The following is a 23,533-nucleotide window of genomic DNA, read 5'->3' on the forward strand; positions in this document are numbered from 1 at the left end:
AATCCGATGGGTAGTTTTCCCCGTGGGTGGAACAGGATGGTTCCTGAGAACCGCAGCCTCTGGAGGAGAAATATAAACAATCACGTACACCTCATGGTGATTTTCTTCATCTATATCAATCGTAATTGACAATATTATCCATATTTTTATCCTCACTTTCATTTTTATTTAGTTTTTTTGATTATATAATTGAGTATTCTAAATTGAAGCGAGGGCATGCAAAGAAAAATGTGCCATGTCTGCACATCACGTCTCCAACTTCATATCTGGAGAAAACAGTTAAAAAAAAGAAAATCATCTAATGAAATCTAAATATAGGCTTAATATAAAACCCTTCATATGGTGAATGGTGGTGCTGGAATCATATTTTATTTGTACTGATTAACATTATTATTATTATTCTTTTTCTGCCCTAAAAGCGTATGGGCAGCAAAAACTGTAAGTCCTAGAGACACCAAACTTGGCAGGAAGGCCAATTAATTCTCTGGGCGTGGCATAAATTCACTCATTGACCTATATCTTTTGAACACAATGTCCAAATGTTACGAAACTTGGTATATGTTTACATCAGAACATTTTGAGGATGCATGCAAAATTTCTCCAATGGGGGTGCTACAACAAAAAATGCATGCATCTTCTTTGGGTAACGTGCTAACATATTTGACAAATAAACAAAAATGGCCACCAGCCTCCAAACAAATTTCAGCAGCTAATAACTTGCGTTGTGAATGGCCAATCGTTATGAAATTGCCATGCACTTACATGTCGCCACAATTAGGCTGTATATCAAATTTGGTGAGAATCGGCCACAAGGTGGCACTATAATAGGCTAATTTGCATTTTTGCTAATAACTTCCAAACTATTTCTGTCTTCTGAAACAATCAGTTCCCCAAATAATTTGGTCATGTATGATTTCCACACAAAAACTTTTCTACCACTAAGATTTTTTGAAAAAACTACTTTTTCAAACTCGTCCTATTCCATTTGTCCAATTCACACAGAATTTTGCATGTATAATCTAGGGATCCTTCTGACAAAAAATTGTTCAAAGGATTTCAATTCATTAATTAATTTTGAAGGGTTTGAATTTTAACTGCAAATATGCCTTTATTTGTATTCACAAGGTCCAAACATGACAAAACTTAAGACTTGTGCACCAAAGGATAGTCTGAGGACATGTGGCAAATTTTATCTATTTCTGTTTGTCAACAGCAAATCAAATTAATCAGTTTATTTCAACTGTGAATGACTGATGAAGGATTTATTACCGATTTTGTCGACTAGATGGAGTGCCAGGATAAATCCTTGTGAATCCTCTGACTTTGTTTTATTGCTCTTGTAATGTAATATGAGTGTTCATTCAGCTAAAATTCAGTTTTTCCTAATTTAATTGTTCTATATTATGTTTAATTTTGTGTCCACAGAAAGAAAAAGAAAGAGAGAAAAAGAAATAAAGTAAGAATGTTTGGAATTAGATTGTGATTCATTGCTGTTGATCATGTTTTTCAGGTTTGATAACAGACATCACCTTGATGATGTTATTCTTCTGTTTGTAGCCAAAAGTTCAGAAGTTTCATCACTCCTCCCTTGTATAATGGTACATCCTGAGAGCGCTGTTGTCGTGTCCCTTAAAGCTCTGACTCAAACTTGTCAACATAATGCCCATGACTCATGATTCCTTGCTCTTTCTCCCCACCTCTACGCCCAACAAAAAAAGGCATGCAGCTTGCTGTGCCACAGACCGACATAAAGGGCCTTTTCAGTGAGGGAGTGCTTTCTCTCTCACTTTGAATTTGTTTGGTGACTACAGCAGATCTGACTTCAGAGCAACTGAAGACTTGGCAAAATGACTAAAACAATGGAATCAGTTGAACCTGGAACATGATTAACCAGCTCTGTTTAAAGAAATGGTTCACCCAAAAATTTTAATTGTTTTATTTACTCACCCTTGTGTTTTTCCAAACTGTATGCGGTTTTCTTTCTCAGTAGAACAAAAAAATGAGAATTGGAGGAAACTTCAAGAAGCTTGTTTCCATACGACAACACCTGACAAGCTCCAAAGGGGACCAAAAACACAAGAGGAAAGTAGTCCATGAAAGTAGCATACATGTTTGGAATGAGTAAATAATGAAAAAAAAAAAAATTTTCTCCTGCCCAGAACAGCTAATCAGACTAATCCACTGGGTGGGATAAGATTAGTGACTAAACACAATTCCTGTCGAAGTTCAAAGTAAAAATGAAACCCTGAATGAGTCAGCCTCTTCTTATACACACTGACACAAACAAACGCAATAGAATCATCCCTCTTTTTCTTTAAAAATGGCAAAGAAAATCTAGGTTAAAGTGAGGCACTTACAACGGAAGTGAATGCGGCCAATTTTTGGAGGGTTTAAAAGGCAGAAATGTGAAGCTTATAATTTTATAAAAACATATTAATTCTTCTGATAAAAGTAGTGTATGATTTGAGCTGTAATTTTGTTTAAAACTGCATTTTACTGTAGTTTTGTGGTTTTATGGTTTACAGTGTTATGTCATTATGGCAATATAGCTTTTTATGGATACAACCAAGTTATGGATATAACTTCACACAGAAAAGGTTAGGATGCAATTTGATCACACTAAAATCATATCAACATGCATATACGTCTAGTGGCGATATTTTTGGAACAGAGAGTAGTATATTTTAATGTTTACTGATTGGCCCCATTCATTTATATTGTAAGTGCTTCACTGTTACAAACCTTATGAATGTCAAAGATAAAGTTATTGTGGGAAACATCATGCTTTAAGTACTGAAGGGGCGAAAAACAACAAGGCTACATGTTTATATTTCTGCTTACAGGTCAACTGTATGACATCACAACATTCCATCTATAGCATCATTGTGGCATTTGCATTTTGCCAGACAACTAGGTGATAGATTGTAAACAAGCAGCACCCAAAAACACCCAAGAGATTTTTCTGCATTGGCTAGCCGGGCTTTTGTCTGTTACATAATGTGCATTGCTGCCAACATGTGGGTGCTTTAAGATCATTGAAACAGACCCCCACACACACAAGCAGAGGTCAACGCAGTCGTGTTTGCTCTGTGCACTGGACCGACTCTAGCCCTCTAACCTACATGTCGGATGATTGCGACTTTGTACAGGTTAAACTAAAAACTTATATTTGCATTCAGTTTATAGAAATAACAGAACCCTCTTAACCCTTGCACTTTCACACTCCTATAAACATCCAACAGGGCTCAACAATAAAGAAGGCCTGAGGCCAGTGTGAGAGTGTTTTGAGGCATTGATAGCCCACTATTGTGCTAGTGCTGGTATTAAGAGGGTTACCACTATTTTTCAAGACACAATTTTTAAGGACATTTCAAGGACATTTTATGTGCCCAGTGGGTTTAATATTTAAGCAAAAACACACGAGGTCATGTATATTGTGGTTATTTTTTTCTGAATTCTGTTTTTGACAGTTAAATTAAATTGTATTATCAAAATGGTGTCTCATCAAATGAATTTGTTGAATATATATTATAAAATATAATTATTTTAATTACTTGATTTTTCAACATAACATTGCATTATTTTTTATCAAATGGTGTTTTTATACAAAATCCTTACAGCACAATCTTAAACAATATGTAGATATTTTTGTCAAATGAAGTGCTGCACAACAGAACTTCACAGATGTGAGATATTGCTTTACCACAAAATTATTACTATTACAGTAAACTACATTACAATAGAGTAGTTGTCTTTTTTTCACAATTTCACATGCCCATTTAAATCGACCTTTTATGTGTTGTGTTTTTGACAGTAGTTTCTTACCTCCGGATAAGCAGTTTGCTACATGGCCCAGTGTGATTATTAAACGCCAAAAAGCAGCGATTTAATTAAACAAATACATAGTCTGTATGCGCTGTGCGCTTCAGAATGCACGCCAGAAACCTTCTACCAAGGGGAGCCTACAAATTAGCATATTGTGGCAGTCCCAAAGACATTCTATGGGTGGTACTGTCGTAACACGCTAGTTGACCGTTATGCTCTCTCCTATGGTAGAGGTAGTTAACTCAGTAAATAAAAGAATCACTGACTGCACTTCCCTGTAAGTGATAAAATGATGGAGAAAGGAGTTCATAGCCCTATTTGATGTACAAAGCCCAGATGGGACTTGATAGAAATCAAGTATTTTTCAGCCTATGTAAGGCGCATGGTGAGTTCAAAGCAGCGCTCGAAGCTGGCGTTGGCACTCTGACGTGAATCATGAACACAGCTTCACGATTGCTGTAGCAAAGCAGATAGCTACAGTCTACCTGCAGATTAATATTGTGGAGGATGAGAGTTTAAGAGATGTAATGCCCATTGCAATGAATATGCAACCTATGTGGGGACTAATTATTTCAATTAGTCAAACCTCCACTTAAATTTTGGGGAATATTTAATGTGACTTGAATTGGTAATATTTGGTGTTATTTTTCTATCTATATATTGTCGAAGGCTTTGTTTGATAAATGTTAATAAAGCATTATAATGCTAAATATTGTTTTGTTTTCTTTCCTAAGATGGAAATAAATACATTTTGACAAGAAAATAAGTCAAATTTCAGCGCTTTCTAAAGCTGCAATTAATCGTAATTAACTACAAAAAAAAAAATTGCGATTAATCGCAATTAAAAAAAAGTAAAAAAATAATCGACTGACAGCACTAGGGTTGCTTCGATACCAAAATTTTGGCTTCGGTACGATACCAGCCCTGGTACCTTGGTATCGATACAAACTCAACACTTCTAAATTCAAAAATAAAAAAAAACTCAGATTGTTTTATGAATATATATATATATATATATATTATTTTTGGTAAAAAAAAAAAAAAAAGATGCACAACAGAGCTTTACAGAATTAATGACAACATTCAATGAAAACAATCTGATTACCTGAGGCAAAAGGTTGCCATGGCTGAATCACAACATGCTGATATTCAGTATACTTGCTTTTGTGATATTGCGTACAGATAATACTACTAATAATATAACCATTTAATATTATATTATTGTTATTATGAGTATTATTGTGACTACTTTGAATATTACACTTTTATACAGTAGTAATATTTTTCTGTCATAATGTCTTCAATTTCACGAATCCAGTTGAATTGTGCTCTTATTTCAGCAGGACTTTTATTTTGAAAAACCTTTGAAGTTCTTCCTGTTTTTGAAGGTTCGTTATTTCAAGCTTCCCGCGACTCACAAGCTGAAATCTCCGAGCTGCAACAGTGAAAACAGTCATTTGAGAGTTCACAGCCGATTATACACAACACACTGCTCTGCAGATGGATCCTATTGGACACTGCATGAAAATCAAGCATTAGTACAGAAGACAGAGCAGGGTGGCGCCTCTAATTAGTTCGGTGGCGCACATGTGACTATATTATTTCAATAAATGACATACTTCTGCTGTTTAATTATCACACTTGGCCATATCTAAACTGGGTATTGATACAGATTTCCCGATAAAATTCGATTCCAATTAATAAGCTCTCGATTAGTTTTGATTCAGATTTAGATTCAATATCAATTCAAATGGATATATTTCAGTTATAATGTTCCTTTTGTTTACATATGAATGAAATTCTCTCCCAACTAATGCTGTTAATTATACAGGGGACCTTCTAACTAGTTATATTACAAAAATATTAATTATACTAATTATATTTTATGTTTTCTTTTTTTATCATTTGTCACATTTTTTGCTATCAAAACCATTCATTAAATCAATAAATAGCGGATTATGTTTTGTTACATTTTTAGTTTAGTTGCAGAATTGGTATTATTTACAGATATTTACATTGAATTGTTCCACACGTTCTAAAAGCCAGTACAAATGAGCGCATGTTAAGGAGAGAGACTAATGGCTTTACCTCATCCATGCTATGCATGAATAGAATTAAGTGTTTATTTTTTGTTGTTTTTGCTCAACAACTGACTAAAGAACAGAAAGGGTTTTAAAAGAGACATTATTCAATGATAAATCAGTTGCGTGGATCTCGTCTTTGGACACACACATTACACGGAACAACTTTTCCTCCCAACACAGTGAAAGGATCTTGCTGCTAAATACTCCACCACTATACTACACAATCACTGGTGAGTGAAATCTAAACATTTACCAGCCAGTTGCCAAATAAATATGTTTGTTGCTTAGCACGAAATTTGGTTGCAAATGAGAGTAATTTCCTCTCATTGTAGTGGAGAGTTGCACACAGAGTAAAAGATCGATCTTGGTATTTAAGAATCGATATCGAGTTCATTCAAATAAAGATCACAATGCATCGGAAAATCAATATTGTTACCCACCTCTAAACTATATTTTATATATATATATATATATACACACACACACACACACACACACACACACACACACATATATATAAATAATTATAATTGTTCTTATAAATAATGGTTTTGCAAATAAATGACAATGATTAAATATCATTCTTTGTTGTGTTCATTTAGTGAAAAACTGTGGAAAACATGCATACATTATTTTTAATTCATACATGAAACATTCCGAACCTACACATCTATATATTGACTGCAAAAAAGAAACGCAGTAGCAATCTAAATTCAAATTAAAGCAATAAGCCAAGAGGCATGACGTGTGGACAGAACATGGCTAAAGGATGTTGTCTGGAACGAAGTGGAGTATCGGCTATTTTAGTTTCGAATGTGGCTCATCCAATCACATTTTAGAGTCAGAACTATCTATTTTGTGCAAGCACATAACAGGTTTCCCTTTATACAACATGGTATTTGCTGGGACTACACAAATGTGTTTATACATGGTTAAAACTACAAATAAATCTGCTATTACTAAATTCAACTCATTTAAAAAGTTGCTTTCAACTAAAGTTAGTCTACAATTTTGGTCTGGCTGACAGAGTTTATGACACCAGACTCAACAGCTGAAGAGGTCTGTCTAAATAATATCCCAGCAGGAATAGGGGCGCTTCTCTTCAGGTGGTGGCTGCCCATGCAGAGCTAATGAACTCACTGGAGCACAACACCAGTGTAAATGAGCAAGATAAAACACTAACCAGCCATCTGCTGCTCATAATCCAAATTAGTAACATCAGACTAAACTTAAAAAACCTAAACTGAGGAGGCCTGAGACTCATGATCTGAATACAAATGCAATACAAAACTTTGAGCTAACAGGATTGGCGAGGTTCGCTTCGGGAGAGCAGATCTTCTTGACAGATGTAGCAGAAGTCACTGTTGAAGGGTCTAATGAAATGGATTATCCCATTGCTTTAGAGCTGCATTATTCATCCCAACTGGTATGAAGAGAGGTTGCTTGTCAATCACAAATGTGGCTGAGAACATGCTGACTCATGCTTGACAGTCAAAAATTGTCGGGTCACACCTGGTTAGGACATGGTGCAAAAGTGACTTTTTATGTCCTCACTGCAAGTGAAATGCTGAGCAAAGCAACACAATTACAGCCAATATAATGTTTTGATGCTTAAAGGGACAGTTCACCCATATGACTCTCTTTCTGCAGTGGAACACAAAGGGAGACATTAGGCAGAATGGGAAGGACTGACAGCCTCAGTCATCACTCACTTTCAATGCATTTTTTTTACCATACAATAAAAAAAGAAATGGTGCCTGAGGCTAGGGCTGTCACAATTATGAAATTTGGCTGACGATTAATTGTCAAACAAATAATTGCGATTATGTTGATTAATTGTCTGTTTTAGGGCTTTACAATTAATTGTCATATAAATTGTCATATTTCATAAGGTGCTTCACACACCTTTAGTCATTTTCACATTTTAAACTTCAAATATATAAAACAAATGATACAATAGGGATATGTGATTTTCTTTTAAGGCTTTAAAAACTTATGATTGACAAAAAATAATGTTTTAAATATACAAATATTTCTAAATACTTAAAACATGTCTCTCTTTTTTGGTCAACTTTAGTTTTGGTCAATTTTACATTTACACTGTTGTTTTTGGAACTCAAAAATATTTTTTTTTTTATAAAATATAAAATAAAATATATTTTTTTTATTATATTTATATTATATTAAATTATATTGTATTATGCAATAGTAAAATATTAATTTCTTAAACTTTCACACATTATTTCAACGCTCTTTGATTAAGCCCACAAGCTCTTATTTTTCATGAAGCAAAACATTTTGTTTCATCATTTTATCACTCCACAGAAATAGAGCTTCTCCTCTGTGTCACTGTGTGTCAAACACTGTTTGTATGAACCTGCTTTGACTAAGAACATTTGCCATTGCATGCTCGTTTAAAGTGAAGTCAGAGCGCTTTGCATTCACTATCAAAGTTTATATTTGTTTGTTAATATTTTCCCGGGAGTTTGGCACAAGCCTCTGCTTCACGTGCTCTTCCGGACAGGAGCTGATCTGGTTGACGTCCGCGGTGTGGCTCAGTGATGCTCCGAGTTCATATAAATGACACACAAATGCGCTGTTTATTGCATTTATATACAGTATTTGCTTAAAATACCCTTATTTGGGCATTAAAATGTCACTGGCATTTGAAGTGCACAAAATTCGCAGTTAGATCAAATAAAGGCAATCAGTCAATTATTTAATAATAATAAAAGAGCATGTGTTCATCTGCTTAAACAAATTCCTAGAGACCAAATTAAAAAAAATTAAGTTATGATACCAGTCTTTTTACAGTATCAGTAAAAAATAATAAAAAATAAATAAATCTAATAATCAGATATGTGCATTATGCCTTGCAGTGTAAACAAGGTCCGAAATGAACACCTCACAAGTGCCAAAAGCAGGTACATTTTATTTTTGGCCGGTGAATTCACCATTTCAGTTTTGTCCTCAAGGGGGCTCAGTAGGTACAGTAAGCAAAGTCGCAGGTGTTTAGACAGAATGTCCCTTATTTTCCCGCTGCTCACTGAGAGCCTTAGTTACCAGGAAATCTAGAAGCAAGATGAAGGCAATGTTCAGGACTGTTCATGCCATTGGGAAGAGGGGAAGACCACCCTCGGATATCGAGTGGATGTGCAATTAAGTTTTAATTACCCACCACCACACTACGGATAGGCAGGTGTACTCGACTGTTAGAGTACTCAGAAGTAACAGCAATGATCATTCATGAAAACGATGATCGCCAATGATAATGCATGAAGTGACTTTTCACTAAATTCTAAATTCAGTGACAACTATACACAAACTTGTCAAAGAGGGGCTTTATTTTTGATGGCACCTTGTGGTCTGAATCATCACTGCAACAAACTCCAACATAGCACACCATGACTTTGTGTAAGTGGTAAAGACAGCACCCAACATTCACACACACCAAGCGAGTTCTTCCTTTAAAACAGCTAAATGGAGCGCAACTGAATGGAACAGAACACAAGGTCTTTCAAAATATTTTCAACTTAACGTGTATAACCAACGCAATTGTTATAGCTTCTCCTGTCAAGCCAACTGCAGTTTGCGAACACCGTTTAGACAACCGGGATGAACATGGTGTGCGTTTAATATAATTATGGTAACCTGAAGCAAGAGCAGAGAGACACACTTTCTGAGCATTCTTTCATTGAGCTTGCCAGTGAGTCTTGACATTAGAAATGTCCCAATACTGATACTGGTTTTGTAATTGGGTCCAATACCGCGCTCATGAACTTGTGCTCATGCTCGTAAAAATGATCAGATACCAAAAACCGATACCATCTGATGTATGAATGTTATTACGTAAACATTCACCGCACAAATTACACACATTTTGTCCCAGTGCGATTATTAAACCGCAAAAACTGCAATTTAATTAGATAAATATAAAGTCTGCATGTGCTGCACACTTCAAATATGAGTTATTGTGAATGTGTGGAGACGCCAGCTGCTCATACCTTTTAGAGCTCCTTGACTCATACACAGAAAACACCATCATGAGCATCACATGCTTTTTGTTGCAGATGACGGCAAGCAGAGTGCTAATTCACTTTGAAATGAGGCACATACAGACTACATATTTATTTAATTAAATAGCAGCCTTTTGCAGTTTAATAAATCACATTGGGACACGTAGTGACCAACTTTTCTGGAAGAGAGAAGCTTCTGTCAAAAACACAGAAACATAAATGGGCTTCGCTCCAAAATAAATGGAAAAAAGTGTGAAATAAATGTATAGTTATAGTTAGCTACTATAATATTCACTTTATTACTACTACTAGTACTAATAAGAATACAAATAATAAATCAATAGTAACTGTATAATATTTAAGTAATACCTCACATCTGTGATGCTCTGTTATGCAGCACTTTATTTGACAAAAATAACTCCAATGTAGTATTTTGTATTGTGCTGTGAGGTTATGTATAAAATCACGTCATTTGATAAAAATAATACAATATTATGTTAAAAATTAATTGTTCTATTTTCATTAGACTAAAGTTTTAATGAATTCATTTATTTAGACTAGTGGTCAAACGATATGGATTTTTTTAATGGCCGATGCCAATATCCAGAGAGCAGGGTGGCCGATAGGCCAATACAATGCCGATATATCACACAATTTAACATAGTAAATAACATCAAATTGCTTAAATAATAATAAACTCTTATTTAGCACTATATTTACTCAATTTCACACAAAACTAAAAAATAATATTGTATTTTAAATGGTAGATAGCAGTTTCTTCAGATTTCTGTTTAGTTATCAAATTTCAGTAATTTATTTGCACATGAAGAAATTGTTAACGTATTAGGATGAAGGAAAAACAGTACACACAGTAGTCCAGAAACCATGGATGGCATATTCACGTTAGCAATCGCATTTTATCAAAAAAATACCGAATCAAACTAATTGTACATACAGTGCAAAGTGGATAAGACTAACTTATAGCACATGTGATGCACTTTTACCCTGGGCTGCATCTGAAAATGTAGGCAGCTGACTTGGTACCTTGTTGCCTAATCAGTTAATGGCTTAACTGACAGCTGTTCTGAATGAATTAAACTCTTAAGGAAACTGGTCTCCAAACAGTTTGAAAAGCACCTTATTTTCATCCTACCTCCATATACAGCCACCAGAGGCTGCATTTTCCTGGTTTCAGACGCAGCCTTGAAGTTGCACTCACCCACTCATGCAGATCCAGCAATCTCCTGACAGTTTAAATGGCCTGGATTGTCTGCTTGGATTGTCGTCATTATTTGTGAATCTGAGGAACTTTTGATCCTGATCCAGAAGTTTTGATTCTGGCTGACAGAATACGCGCTTCAGATGAAGATATTAGATGAGCGCTCGACGGGAAGAAAATGCTGGATTTCCGTGAGGTTCGTGAATGACATCTGTTTAAAAGAGATATCTGCATATAATACAAGTTTTATTGATATTTGCTTTTTATGATTAGAAAAATTACAAGGAACTGTTGAAGAGAGGCTGTTAGAATACGTGCTTTAGGAGGTAAATAAATGAGCGCGCCACAGGATGCTGGATCTGCTGAAGTTGTGTGAGGTTGGTTTATTACATCTGTTTAAATGAGATATGCGCATATTTGCAGATGGTATATGATATTAGTTTTATTGATATTTGCCTTTTTATCATTAGACAAGACAGTTAAAAGTTACAGGGAACTGTTTGAGAGAGAGAGCGGGAGAATGAAACAGGCGAACACTTTAACATTATGAGCTCAAATGCATCTGCCGCAGCTCTGATATGCGGATCGTGTTGCACACTGGCCTATTATTGTAGTAACACGATGGCATGCAACAACAAAACAAACCATGTCTGGTAGTTTACATGTCTCATTCACTTCACATGCAAGGCGGCGATTTTCAGCACCCTCAAAAAAAAAAATATCGGCCAAACAGGAAAATTTAACGCCTGATGCCGATAATTAAAAAGTCCAAATATTGGCCGATTTATCGGCCTCTGCAATATATCAGTCGACCACTAATTTAGACACAATATTGATGATATAATTAAAATAAACTATTGATATGGAATTGTGAGATGCTGGAACAACAACGAGATGCAACGCAGCAGCCAAAGACGTCTGTCTGACATATATTTACATTTCTATGTGCAATATAAAATAAGATTTTGCTGTGTATTGAAACTGGTATCAAGAATCTTTAAATTGTGAAAAGTACTAGTAACATGACAACACTACTGCCTATATATTTAGCTAAACCATGACAAATCATTTCCAATTATGTAAAAAAAAAAAAAAGAAGAAAAAAAAAGACCAATAATAGAAGTCAAATAAAGATGTGATGATGAGCTTGGCAAACTTAACTGTTGGGAGCTGGCATAATCCCTTTAGGCATGGAATGCATAGTATTATTACATAACATCACGGCTAGTGCTTTGGAGATGCAGCAGAGAGGACATGAAGCCTTTTGCTCTCGAAATCCAGTTTGCAGCCTCTCGCTACTTCACAGCCACGGTTCTACAGTAACTTGCAAAGACAAGACAATATCAGAGTCTTGAAAGCAAGGGGTCTGGAAGGGGATGGGTAAGCTTGTGGGACAGGGAAATTGCACAGTAGAGAGTATGAGGTCATGGACTGCACCACAGATATCTGCTCTTCAGCATCCTGCACAGCACTCATTAAAAAGTCATTAGTGTAGAGCAGCAAACCAATTGTTTAGCAGGACTTACAGCCACTATTGTTTTGTCCATTTGCAGTTAAGCAAATGTGCTAAACAGTGTTTGAAATAGACTGATGTCTCCAAATGTGTTCCAAATTAGAGACTCCTAATCAGCTTTTCATTGGTTTTTGCCATTTTCTGCCGCTGGTCATGAAGAAAGACAAAATAAAACCTTTGTGAATACAACACACGGGCCCTGTCCTGCCAGTCTTCTCCTCTTTCTGGTCTTAATAGGAAATATCTGGAGACCTAAATCAATGCAGTCATGTTTGTCTGATCCTCAAGAAGTTCTACAATGCAGAGAGGTCAGGTTAAAGACACAAGCTTTATCTTATTGTACATCCTTAGTCTTAAGATCATCATGGTCTGAGCTGTCGACACGACAGATCTCGTCACAGTTGTTGTTGGTGCGTCCTACAATGTGAATAGAGGCCGATCCTCGAAGCACAGGTGTCGCACATAAACTGTCTAGATGTTGTTATTTTTAAGGTATTGAGCTTTCGGCGTCTTCGTTTGTCTACCGCAACGGTGATCTGGCTGGAATCAAAGGAGTGTATGGCAGTATGGCACTGTGCTCGCAATGATGTCTGCGACCATCTCTTCAAGGTCATTTGGGTCCATGTTGCATAGTTTCAAATTGTCTTTGAGGCAGTCTTTGTAACGTTTGAGTTGCCCTCCTTGTGAGAGCATGCCGCTCTGGAGCTGGCCATAGAAAACCTGCTTCGGCAGGTGTGAATCTGCCATGCGTACAACATGTCCAGACCAGCGAAACTGAGCAGCGAACAGGAAGGCCTCAATATCAGTGATGCCACAGGTATGGAATACCTCAGTATTTGGGACTTTATCCTGCCATTTGACATGTGCAATGCGACGGAGACAGCGCATATGGAACTGATCAAGTTTGGTTATCTGCCGGCAGGACTCAGATCCATACAACAAAACTGTGAGGATGACTGCCTTATATACTGCCACCTTCGTGTCCAGCCGAATGCCGTGTTCGTCCCATATTTCCATATTTGTAATGCGGGCACTGATGTCAGAGTCTGCTGTCGCATCAGCTGCGAGAATGCTACCGAGGTGGCAAAACTTGTCAACAGCTTTCAGCACTGCATCACCTGCAGTAATTACCGGTGGGTTGGAGTTTAACTTATTCACCGCTTGAAGCATGACTTCTATCTTCTTTAGACCGACAGTGAGCCCAAACCAGGAAGCTGCAGTTCTGAAACGATCGAATAGTGACTGAGCTTCGGTAAGGGTGTACGCCATCAGTGCACAGTCATCTGCATACAAGAGGTCACGCAGAATTGCGGAATGTGTCTTTGTGCGAGCCTGAAGCCTGCGTAGATTGAAGACACCGCCATCTGTATGGAACTGGAATGGAATGTCGCAGTCCTTAAAAGCCACAGACAGCATCATGGAAAAGAAGATGCTGAATAACAGTGGGGCGAGCACACAGCCCTGTTTGGTGCCATTGGAGATGTCAAATGGGTCAGACAGCTCGCCATCATCCAGCACCTGACCAAGCATGCCATCATGAAATGAATGGACGATGTTAACAAATTTCTCTGGGCATCCAATATTACGCAGAATAAGCCAGAGCCCGGAGCGAGAAACTGAGTCTAAGGCTTTCGTGAGGTCAATAAAGATCATAAAAAGATCATGGTGTTGTTCTCTGCACTTCTCTTGAATCTGCCTAATGGTAAACACCACGTAAATAATACCACAGCCTGCACGAAATCCACACTGACTTTCCGGGATGATGTCGCTGTCATAAACGTGTTGTTGGAACCGGTTCAGCAGAATACGTGCCAACACTTTGCCTACAATGGAGAACAATGAGATGCCGCGATGGTTGTCACAGCAGGCTCTGTCCCCCTTGCGCTTATATATGTGAACAATCAGAGCATCTTTGAAGTCTTGAGGCACAGATTCCTCGCTCCATATTTTGCTGAATAATGCATTGAGTGCAGCGAGAAGAGATGGTCCACCTTCCTTCAGCACCTCACTTGAAATGCCATCAGAGCCAGGGGCTTTACCAGAGGGCATCTGCTTAATGCTCATGCAACTTCTTCCTGGGATGGAATATAGTCCAGGTCTGAGGCCATTGGCCACTGCGCTATGTCACTAAGCACTGATTCATCAAAAGCAGCTGGCTGGTTCAATACCAATTGAAAATGATCGACCCAGTGTCTGAGGATCTCAGCCTTTTCCAAAAGTAGGGTTCCATCAGTGGCATGTACAGGTGAAGCACCGGCTCTCGTGGGCCCATAGACTGCCTTAAGACCGTGGTAGAATGCCTTATCATATCATATTGATCTGCAGCAGACTGAAGTTCCTCAGCTTTTGACCGCCACCATCTGTTCTTCATTTCACACAGGCGGGTCTGTGCTGCATTTCTTGCCTGAGTATATGCTGACTTCTTCACAGTGCTGGATTTATCGTTGATCCACGGCAAGTGAGCTGTATGCATGGTGTTCAACAGGGCTTGCGCTTCAACATCCTGATCGTCAAACTAGTCCTTATGTTTGGATGTGGTGAAGCCGAGGACTTCAGCAGCTGTGTTGTACATGATATCCCTGATTTTGGACCATGTCTCCTCAACATCGATGGCAGCTTGATTGTCCAAGGTGCTGAGCCTGTCAGAAAGAGTCTGACAGAAGCTAATATGGCATGAGTCAACACGAAGCTTAAAAACGTCCAGTCGCTTCCACCCTTTGGCTCTATGTCAACGTGATGGAGCTAGGTCCAGAGACACCACACTATGCAGCAGTCGGTGGTCAGACCAACAGCTTGTACCATGCATGGCTCGAGTTATATGGACCTCCCTGAGATGTTCCTGCCAGGTGATGATGTAATCAAACGCATGCCAGTGCTTTGAAAGAGGATGTTGTCATGTGGTCTTGTACTTGTTTGCCTGCTGATAGAAGGAATTTGTGATCGCCAGCTCATGATGCACACATATCTCCAGTAGCAGAGTGCCATTTGTATTCTTGTTTCCCACTGAGTGTTGCCCTAAGACTTTCAGCCATGCAATGACGTCACGTCCCACATGCGCATAAAAGTCTCCCATGAGGAAGAGCTGGTGTTTATGAGACACTGAATGTAAGGCAGTGTTAAGGTGTTCATAGAAAGACTCCTTCTGGTCATCACTGGCAGTCATTGTGGGTGTATAGTCACTAATCAAGACAGCACTGATACCATTCTTGAGCATCAGCTGCAAGGTCATCAGGCTTGGCGACAGGCCACGCGGTTGCACTTCTAGGAGTGGTAGCAATGATGTCTTCACAGTGAATCCAACTCCAGCCTGCCTTGGCTGACTTTCCGGCTGGCCAGTGCAGAAGAATGTATAGCCGGCAATGACTTCTGTGAATTTTGTTTCTCCAGAAATTCTCGTCTCACTGAGAGCAGCAATGTCTATTCTGTATCTCGCCAGTTCATGGGCAACGATTGCGATTCTCCGTTCGTGATGATCAGCAGAGTCCAAAAGTGTGCACACATTCCAAGAGGCAAGATTCAGTTTAATCTTTATCTTTTGTCCCTTTCGTCGACCGCAGAATTGGATAATCAGCTGGTCGCAGTGAACCAGCAGATTGAGTGGAACGAGTGGTTTATAAGGAACATTTTCTATCCCCTTCTTCCGTGGAAGAGAGCAGCGCTGTCCCTAAAAAGGGCTGCTCTGTCTCCTGGGCAGGATACTGATGGTACTGTCATTCCAGGTCAGCATAAAATGACTGTCACACACAGGCCGCCTACGTGCAGGTCCGTGACTAAGTGCTCCCAGTGGGATCCTCCACCTGCACCCATCGCACTCGCCCATCACTGCAGGACTTAGCGTCTGTGACATACCATCACAATGAATGGATTATAGTGGGAGAAGCTTGTGTAACCAATCCCACTCTCTTTTCCAACAGTGACCATTGCCAGCAGGCTCAGAAACTGAGACATGCAGGCTGGAGGCTGATGGTGCAGCAAGTTGGCCAGAAGTGATCCCAAGATGGGAACCATACCGCCCTTCAGAGTGACTTGCGACTGCTCTGCTGCTGTGCTGTCTTCGCTGGAGCCCACTTGGCCAGTCATTTTCAGGGTTCCTGCAAGGCCTGTCCACCTCGCGTAATGGCCTAGGTGATTCTTCGGTGCGAGCACCTTCATCACTGATGGCATAGCCCGAGTAGGCAATCCCCTACTTAACTGTTCACCCTCTCACCACGTTGAGGTGTGGGTCGGACTTGGAGGGGGCAAGATCATATTATGTCATAACCCTACTGCTTTCAGAGGCTGTGTATGAAGGTAGAATGAAAATTAGGTACATTTCAAACTCCTCTGAGACAAGTGCAGACAGCCAGCACACTGTTTTATCTCGTACATGATTCTGCAAGTGACAACATGACTAGCACTGTTTGTCACAAATATGCAAGGAAAACAGCTTAATAATTTAATTGTCATTTTCAATAAAACGTCAGTAGGAAATATTTATGGACAGTCAATTTTCTCATTTCACGTGCTGCCACTGGCAGGTTTTGCGAAAAGTTGCTTACCAAACTAATAAGTCAATTTTGATTTTGGGAAATGGGTCAAAATCTGGCGAGAAAGACATCTTTTATATGTAAACATAATGCAAACATCCTGGAATGCTCTATGGGACCAGATTTTCTAGGGCACGTTCAAGCTCTTATCAGCAATGTGCCAAGTTAAGAAAAGCCTCATCTTGACTGCTAAAAATTGCCACATATAATCAGTCCAAAAAAGCACCATGAAGTACAAAGTCTGCAAAACAGACAGCAGTAAGAGGGGAAGCAGGAGAGAAAAAAATCTGGCAAACCCTACGCTATGAATACCACAGAACACAATGGCCTGTACTGATATGACTGAGAAGTCTTTCACAATGAGACTTGCCCACAGCCACCATTGCTGTCATATTATAAGGCTTCAACGTACCTCTCCATACAATTATCAGGCAAAACTTTGACCTCCACACGAAAAACGTTGCAGATAACATCACTGAAGGGTTACTTTATGAGGCTGCTAGGTAGCAAGAAAATGGGAAGCATATGATACGCCTTCATTATGATAATATGTCTAGTGAACTGCCCAGTACTCATTGCCTGCACTTTGAAAAGTCAACAACAAATGAGGTCATACTTGCAATTGTTTGAACTCTGAGCATCACATTACAATGCTTGACCTGCATGGTAACACTGAAGCTTGACACATTATTTCATGGAGTTCAATGCATTGTAAAAACGTTGATAGGAATCAAGGGCCTTAATACTCTAAATAACAAGTAAGGGCTAAAGTAGTCTTGTTTTTAACCTTGTCTCAGGAGCCAGAAGAAAATGCAGTGTGTGACTGAGTTCAGGACCAACAGAGGAAACAAACTGTGTACTGTAAATGCAAGTATCCGGAGACTGATCTAGAACATCTAGAGAGTCCAGTAACTTTTAAAACCTATAGAGCTCGCATGGGAATATTTAGAGTTTTCAAAAATTTACTTCTGTAAATCATTACAAAACAAATACTAAAAAATATGCCTTTTAAGCATGGAAGAAAGCAGATTTCCACAGAATTCATCACTCACAAGAAGTCCTAATCTCCCGCATCTTGCTTTTTTTTTTTATAAGTATTATAGCTAATTACATTGTGCTTTCAACTACTAATAAAGGTGTAGTACTCTCAACTCCTTTTAACAAATCTTTACCATGTTTAAATCTTAAAAAAAATTCCAAAAAATATTTAACCTAAATCAGCAAAAAAAAAACTCATAGATTCTGTCTGGGCCTTCCAACTGTCTAGCACAATGCTGCTTCATGGCTAAAAAAGGCTACTGTGCTGAAAAAATACAAGATAAAATGAAAGATAGAAACAGTAATGTTTTCATTGTCCCTGGCGAACAATCCGTCATCGTTTTTACAGTGCATGGGAGATTTGCCAACCTAAACTAAATACAGTTTGGGCGAGGAGTCATACTGAACTTTGTACATGATTGGGGGTTTCCCTTATTCTATTCACAGTTGAGCCCAAAACTGAATGAGTCACACTTGAATGCATTTGAACTACATAAACAGGCCTTAAACCGCCTTACGATAGACAATATACCTAAAGTCCGTCATTTCCAATGGAGAGTCCCACGGGGTGCTGCATGGAGTTCCAACCATCTGTGAATGTGGAATTTTCGCATCCGTTTAAATATTTCAACTCTTGCGACTAGACCATATGCGATCGCCCCACTGGATGTGACATAGGGCCGGGCGATATGGCCAAAATTATTATCACAGTATTCTTTTTCATATCATTCAATATAGATTTATCATGATATACATTCACATTTGCACATTGCACTTCTTTTTTTTTTCAAGTTGGCAGAAGAAAAAAAAAATCCTAAATAGTCTGTACAATACTATATTGGGGGCCCAGAAAAAACCAAAGCAGTGGTGTCAGAGGGATCTTCTACCAAAATATAAAAATATTTTATAGTGTTTATCAATCAAGTGCAGTTGGATATGAATGTTAAAAGATGATCTGTTCGTTTTGAAGCAAAATGACAGCATTTAATTTTTACATTCAAATTATTTGTATATTTCGTTACATGCAGATAGCAAGTATGGAGGCATAGAAGCCCTTGTGACTGAGGAATGATACTGTGCGGGGGGTTCAGGTGTATACCCTCAAAGAAAATTTAGAAAATCTAAAAGTCTGAATGGATAATTTTTATATTTTCATTAATGTGATAAAGACTAGGCTACAAACTAGTGATTGTCTTTTATTGTCTTTCCTTGTCATTCATGCCAGATATGACATCTGATTAATTTCACAAAATTAGGACAGAAATCTATTTGTTTACTATTAAAGTCTCGTAACATGCTGATTAATAAAGCTAAATTTAGAAGGCAAAAACTACGATGTTAATTTATGCAGCGCCTCATGTCTACTCACATGCGGGGAAAAGAGGCAACTTGCAGAGCGGGACAGGGCATAAATGAAGCATGTTCGGAGCTAGAGAAAAACATTCAAGAATACAGCGCAGAAAGGTCAGATCTGGTGTACACTGCACTGTTGTTTTGTCGTGCTGCTCACTAGAGAGGATGAGAGGGTGCAACTGTCATCGTGACACACACCTGAACGTCTAGATATAACACACAGGCTAAATATCGAAAATTACTCAAAAGCTTATCAACATCATGGATTTTTTTTACAGGCTAAATATCAAGATAGTTTATCACCCAGCCCTAATAAGATATATTCATTCATAACTACTAGCGTGAAGTAGGGCTGAACGATTTGGTCACTATTAAAAACACTACTCAAATATCGCAAATTGATTTTTCTTTGTGCATTTGCCTGCCGTGAGCAGCGCTGAATACTGTACTTTCCCTTTAAATCTTACCAAATCTTGCAGTTACAACTGAGTCCACTAGGGGCGCTATGGATGCGTGTCGTAGAGATGTTAGATAGGAGACGAAATAATAATGGCGTCTGTATTTTTGAAACCAAAGCCTGTTGTAACAATAGCAATACTTGTAATATTTAGATTCTTATTTACTTCAACTCTATTCATATTCGATTCTTGTTGTCAAGTCGTGCAAACAGAAGAGGATCTGCTTTTATGGTGGAAAGAAACCGCAAAGCGTTATGAGAAACTCTGAAGCGAGAAACTCGGAAGCTTATCAGATCAGTATGTGTCAATGTGTGTGAAAACTCTGAACGTGGGCAGATCGCATTTTATAAAAAGCCAACTTTCACCATTTGTTTTTCTAAATAACATGTGAAATGATACAAATGTGATAGCCTTTATAGTAATATATATTTGTATAATATTAACAACAACAACACTTACTATTAACATTAATATTACTATAAAACAGTACCATATTTATGTGATATTTTCTTAACCTGCACGCGGCACGTTATTTTGGCATAAGTTTTTGTTCTGGCGGTGCACTGAAGGAAGATATGAAGGAACTGAAATGCTCTCATCCACTCTTCGGTCCACAAAACCCCAGTGTTATAAGGTTACTTTAGATTCGGATAGAAACTTTTAGCAGCAAGGCAAATTTGGAATTACACAAATGTACAATTAGAGAATCTAGAGTGTAGTAAATTTAACATGCTCAGCTAATTAGCCTCAAACATGTTAAATGTAAATATGGTACAGAGAACAGAGTTGCGCACATACAGTAAGTGCGGTGAGCAGCGCGTACAGACTATTTATTTCTTCAATTAAATAGCAGCCTTTGTGGTTTGATAAATCACACCAGGGTTACACCGATACCAAAAGTTTGGCTTCAGTACGATAAAAACCCTGGTACCTCGGTATTGATAATAAATCGATACTTCGGCAACAAATAAACAGCCTCAGATTACTGATGAAATCAGACAGAAAAGGACTTGATTAAAAATAACTCAGTCTTGCAGTTGCAAATACTGAATTTGCCATGTTTTATGTTTTAATTAAATGTTATCATCGAAACAGTGTTTAATCAGATGAATACATGAAGATTTAATCAAATAAATAATTTAACAACAAACAGCAATTTTTTTTTTTTTTTTTTTTTTTTTTTTGGTCAAATAAAATGCTGCACAACAGAGCTTCACTATATAAATGAAAACATAAAAAAATATCTGATTACCTGTGGCACAAGGCTGTTACGGCTAAATAACAGTGTTCTGATATTCAGTACACTTGTTTTTGTGATATGGCTTACATGTAATAACAAATGTAATAATGATAATTGTAAATAATAATGATAAAACCATGTATAATTAAATTATGGTTATTAGTATTACTGTTATTACTTTGAACATTATATAATTTAAGTAACATTAAGCAATATCATTTATAGAATGTTTTATACTAGTAATATTTTTGCCGTAATGTCTTCAATTTCACGCATCCCGTTAAACAGAGCTTTTATTTTGATGGAACTTATTTTGACAGACCCAAGTTCCTCTAGCATGGTAGCTGGAGAAATGCTAAAATACTTGCAAATGAAGATCTCAGGGCAACACCTGAGAAGTTTGTTCACAGCTGCTCATACACTAAACACACTGCATCACGTGCATCATGTGTGATCTGTTTGCATATGTGTGTGTGTGTTAAGTTTAACAGAGAGTTGAGCGGCACCTCTCGTTCTGAAGCGTGCAGCTTGTGTAGACTGCATATTATTTAATTAAATGACATCCGCGGTTTAATGATTACACTTGGCCATATCAAGATTTTAATTTGATCAATTGTCAAATTGTCATTACACATCCCGTACAATTTTGCCAATAGCACTGTAGTATGGAACTTCGTTAGTACCGGTATTCTGCGCAAATCCTAAATCGCACTGTCATATCGCGATTTAGATTTTATTAATTTAGCCCTAGTGCGAAGTGAGAAATATCAAACCTTGAATTTCTACTCCCTATTTGCTGAATTATTATTATTATATCATAATAATAACTGTAAAACAGTAGTAATAACCTATAATTATAATAATACATACTGAGTGAATATCAATCATGAATTTAATTGAATTTATCCATCTCAAAAAAACAACAACAACAAAAAAACGTTAATATCATTATCAAGATCAAGAGTGTCGGCAACTTAAAAGTGAAATGGCAACTTTAGAAAACTCAGCAGGCATAGTCTGTAGTGCACAATCATGTTGGGCGGCTTCTGTCAAGTCAAAAAACGTGCAATGCTCACTATGCCATGGGAAACTAGCTGCAGCTCTAACAAAGGATGGTACTGATGAATAGTATGAATTTAAGTGATTGTTGTTGTATTTACTCTTAGGTTGTTATATAATCTGCATTCAGGAGGCAGGGTGTGGTTTGCATTTTGTGTTTTAATTTAGGCTTTGCATCTTTCTTAAAACGCATATGTGACATTTCTTGAGATTGAATCTAGTACTGTTGATTCCTTTCATCAAGCATTAAGAAGTCTACCATGCTCAAAAGTAAACACAGACACTTATCTGAACAAAGCATTTAAGCAAGTCAAGCTTAACTGCTTAAATAAAGCACTTCAAACAAACCAGTGCAAGGGGATAGGCATCAGACTTTCATCAGCATTTAAATGGGAAGAATAGCAAATATTTCTTCTATATGAAACTAATGGAATTCTAGAAGGATGTCCAGTCTAGAGGCTTCTACAGTAAGCGTGTGCAACAGCAGCTCAACACGAATTAGCCACAGCCCAAGGCAGCTATTGCTCATGTGAATCCCCATGTGCTGCACGTTCGGCCAGGCATCTTTGCGTCAATCCCTGTGATGTCATCCTAGACGAAAGACTCTTCTTCAGCTTCTCTGGGATAGGATTACAGCTGGTCTGGATCAAGACTGATGTTCAGGGTGTGAGGAATGGGGCATGTGATCAACACACTTTCACACAAGGCATTGAGCCCAGTGACGGTCACAGTGTTGACTGCTTGGATAAACTGACTGTCGCATGGAAGATCTTGTTTATTTTACTATTTAAGCCACTGGGTTATGATTATGAAATTGCAGTTGCACAGTATAATCAGAGGCACTTTGAAAAATAGCTGTTTTTTTGTTGTTGTTTTTTTAAAGAATGCTGTGAAGTTGATGCATACGTCTGGGGCAGTGAGGTATGCTGCTTACGGGACTCTCCAGTGTAATGAAACAAACTGTGGGCAATGGCTGTTGTCACATAACCTTTTGGAAAGATTAACGGAACAGTCAGTTCCTAGCAGCTATGTAGCACTCAGTGCTGTAGAAAAAGTAGACCAAGACTGCATTTTAAAACAACAGCTTAACATTAAGTAAGAGACTATGCTCTCTGACAAATCTTAATTGCAAGCGAGTAGTTACCTAGCAGACACTTGTCTCCAAAGCAACTTCTACTATACTAGTTGCAGGGTCAATTCAT

General features: G+C 37.9%; 1 protein-coding gene across 4 annotated transcripts in view; it reads right to left on the bottom strand.

Moving 5' to 3' along the window:
* otud7b (OTU deubiquitinase 7B) overlaps positions 1-23,533 on the bottom strand; it is a 61,488-nt gene that overhangs the window by 18,456 nt on the left and 19,499 nt on the right. The gene's annotated exons all lie outside the window — the stretch shown is intronic.

This window comes from Myxocyprinus asiaticus, chromosome 16, assembly GCF_019703515.2.
Source record: "Myxocyprinus asiaticus isolate MX2 ecotype Aquarium Trade chromosome 16, UBuf_Myxa_2, whole genome shotgun sequence".
NCBI classification, from domain to species: domain Eukaryota; kingdom Metazoa; phylum Chordata; class Actinopteri; order Cypriniformes; family Catostomidae; genus Myxocyprinus; species Myxocyprinus asiaticus.